Source organism: Gavialis gangeticus, unplaced genomic scaffold (genome assembly GCF_001723915.1).
Source record: "Gavialis gangeticus isolate Ggan-Ray unplaced genomic scaffold, GavGan_comp1, whole genome shotgun sequence".
NCBI classification, from domain to species: domain Eukaryota; kingdom Metazoa; phylum Chordata; order Crocodylia; family Gavialidae; genus Gavialis; species Gavialis gangeticus.
Window position 1 is genome coordinate 13,288,132 of NW_017729017.1, and position 3,843 is coordinate 13,291,974.

The window sequence follows — 3,843 nt, forward strand, 5'->3', positions numbered from 1 at the left end:
TTAAGAGAATAGAGCTGTGAAATTGGAGAGAGAAAGAAGAAGGGTACCTTGGGGCAGGAGCCATATAGCTACCAGGAGGTGTCACGGCTACTGTTGGGGCATGGTCCTGTTACAACTGGGGAACATGCTCCTGAGAAGGCCCTAAACAGTGGTTTCCAAAAAGTGTTTTCCACCCCTGTGTTGCCTCCTGTCCTCCCCTCTAGCCATTAGCAAACTGACAGGCTGTCCAGTGGTTAGGACAGGACATGGAATTAGGACACCCCAAGCCTATTTTCTCCCCAGCCCTGAACCTTGCAATGTAACTGACACTTCTACAAAGTATAAGTAGAATGGTGCCATGTTACTTGTAGTCCAACTAGATGGCAAGGAGTGCTTAAGTCACAGGGCAGAATTGAGCATCTATATGCTACTATCATGCTCTTGTCTCTGCTCTGGTTTGTGGCATGTCTGCAAATATGCTATTCAGCCTCTGGGGTCTCTGTTTGCCCACCTATATAGCAGGCAGACATTTTTTGCCCAGCTATAGAACACACATTAGGGGTGTGCAAAGCTTCAGCCACCAATTTGATTCAGAGAAGATTCGGTTTGATTTGGAGGCTGAGTCACTGACTCCAAATCGGATCAGAAGACCAACAAAACCTCTGAATCGATTTGGAGCCTCTGAATCAATTTGGAGCCTCTGAATCAATTCAGAAAAGATTCAGAAAAAGATTCAGAAATTTAAAAGGCAGTCTTTCAGGGGAACAGAAACTGAGAATAGGAAGGGGGTGGGAGAGGGACAAACTGATAACTGTAGCTGGCCAGTGACTGATCTTTCCCTGAGTCCCCTTCCAATAACTGTGCTCTGGGGGAGGGACGTAGAAACAGCACATAAGCCTCTGTCTGCAGCCTTTCTGTCCGTTTGTGAACTGTTTCTGCCTGAGTGCTGAGAAGCCCCCTGTTACAGGCTACCATCCCTGCTGGTTTCATCCTGTTGTGCCTTAACACACACAGAAATTCACACATGGCACAAGTTCTGTTTGTCAGCACCCTGAGGTGCAGTTTCCCAGAAACCCCTGTACCTATCTCCTTGAAAGCTGCAGGCTTCATGGCCTCAGTAGGGGCTACCATACCTGCTGTTTTTATCCTGCTGTGCCTTAACACACACACACACACACACACACACACACACACATAAAGTCACACGTCACGAGTTTTGCTTGTCAACCCTTGAGGTGTAGTTTCCCAGAAACCCCTGCACCTATCTCCTTGAAACTTAGCAGGCCTCAAGGCCTCAGAAGGGGCTACCATCCCTGCTGTTTTCATCCAAATCTGCCTTAACACACACACGTCATGAGTTTTATTTTCAGCCGTTTGAGGTGCAGTTTCGCAGAAACCCCTGGGAAACTGCACTTATCTCCTTGAAACTACTTATCTCCTTGAAACCTGGTAGGCTTCATTCCCTCAGATGGGAATGAAGCCTACCAGAAAATAGCAGGAATCCCTGCTATTTTCATCCAAATCTGCCAAAAAATTATGAAGTTATAGGTATTTCAGTGATTCCCCATTATAGGCTATGGCCTAATCTCCAAACCTCTCCAAATCAGCACTGAATTTTCCAAAGCTGATTTGGCCAAATTGATTTCGGACAGTAATCCAAATCTCCAAATCAAAACACTGTCCTCTGAATTGGCTGAATCTGAATCGAATAATTCCCTATTCACACAGGCCTACAGCACATATTGTGTCTATGTCAAGCATGATGTGCTGATCCAAGAGACAAATTTTGACTGAGAAGCAATATTGACCCTTATGGATAGATCATCTAGTTGTCTATTTCCTGTTATCTATGTTCCCCCTATATACAGCTGCTGAACGCAGTTATGATTGAGGTAAAACTGTAACTATATGCTTACCAGTGTTAATAGCTAGGGCAAAAGTTCCAGTGTTGGAGTGCTGACTCAGCTAACTCTATGTTGTTTAATGTGCAATGAATTATGAGGCATACACCTTTTCTACTTGCACTGAAGGTCATGGGGCAGAGGTCTGTTGGACAGAAAATGCCAAGACCTCTTTAAAGTTAGGAGTTCTGACCTGAGAAGACATTGACCTCAGTCAGCAAGGAAGTCCAGGCAAAGATAATTTGCACGCCTACATTAATCTCAGATGTCAGAGCATGGCAAGAAGAGGGAATTGGCAGCAAAGACTAAAGGACATTAAAACAGCTAAATCTTTACTTGCTCCTGGCATAAATGAATGGGCCCCAGTACAGCTTATTGAAATGGAATTTTCCTAATATTTTGAAGTTTTGTTTAATATTAGAATGAAAACTGGGCTTTTTGAAACTCTGTGGAAGACTCTGTGGGTTTGCTAATGGCTGGAGAGGAGGACAAGAGGAGACACAGGGGTGCCTGGGAGGTGCTTCAGATTTTCATCCCAGTCAGGGTCAGTCTCCAGCTGTGAAGGCCAGGGCCTGAACCCCAGGCAGAATGAGATAGGATTGAGGGAATGAACAGAGTGAGATGGGGCAAGGGCAAGGGCAAGGCTGAGATTCAGAAGCTCGGCTAGAAGAAGTGAGTCTATGCTGGCAGTCAACAGCAAAGAGTAACCAGCAGACTAAAGCCAACAGGGCTGAAGCCCATATAAGCTGGTACATGAATCTAGAATAACATCTTCAAGGCATGTGTATGGCTGATGGAGGCTATACATAGGCCATAAGGCAACAGGTGCCTGAGAGAGGGCCACAGCTGAATGCCCGGGGGCAAGGTGGAGCTGGGCTAGGCTCACTCAGGGACCCTCGGGCAGCCTCCTTTTTACAACAGAAAAATAATTCCATCAAGGCATGGCAGGTGAGAGAAATGAGAGTATCCTGGGACAGGATCCACGTAGCCACCAGGGGGTGTCACGGCCACCACTGGGGCATGGTCCTTTTACAACTGGGAAGCCCCTAAAGAAGTGGTTCCTAAATTGTGGGTTGCAACATCAATGGTTGGGGTCACATCCCCTTGAGATTTCCATGCCCACAGTGGGGTGTGGGGCTGCAACAGGGCTGAACCAGCTCCAGGTGGGAGCCACCTCTGCAGCCCAGTGGGCTGGACCCAGTGCAGGAGGGAGCATCACATGATCATGACCACTAAGGTGAGGTGTGGCAGCAGTGGTGGCATGGAGTTGTGCCCCCACTGCTGCCAGGAGGGCAGGGGGCACCTCAGCTTGGTGGCTTTGGCAGCACAGTGCTCCCTCTCATGCCAAGTCAGGAAGCCTCAAGCCCACAGCAAGCAGCTTGCATCCTTCCCCAATGGGCTCTACTCTGGCCATGCCACCCACAGGGGAAAGGATGGGTGAGGGGGCAGGAACCGGGCTCCAGACTCTGCTCTGGCCACAGCAACTGCTGCCTTCTGTGGGAGGCAGCCAGGGCTTGGGCGCTGCTGGGGGATGGGGATCAGGAGGCTGGTGACCCTGGCTCTGGGGCACCTGGGAGTTGTGGGGGGTTGCAGGTTAGGAGGGGCACCAGCAGGACCAGGGAGCTGTGGGTCAGGAGTAAGGGGAACCTGGGTGGTGAGGGGCTGTGGGTTTGGAGTGAGAAGCACCAGCAGGGCCAGGGGGCTGTGGGTTGGGAGTGAGGGGCACCTGGAGGGTGAGGGGCCATGCTGAAGAAATGGGGTTATGCCAAGGAAAAGTTTGCCCTAAAGTAAACAGGTTACTGCAGTCTTCAATAGTCAAATTCTTTGAGTGACCCTTAAGTGTTACCCAGTGTCTGGATGTGACAAAGCTAATCCCAGTAGTTTAATCTTGGAACACTAATGCTAGAAAGATTTTTGCCCCTCACTTAACAGAAGCAAGATTAAGGCCCTAAACAACTCAATG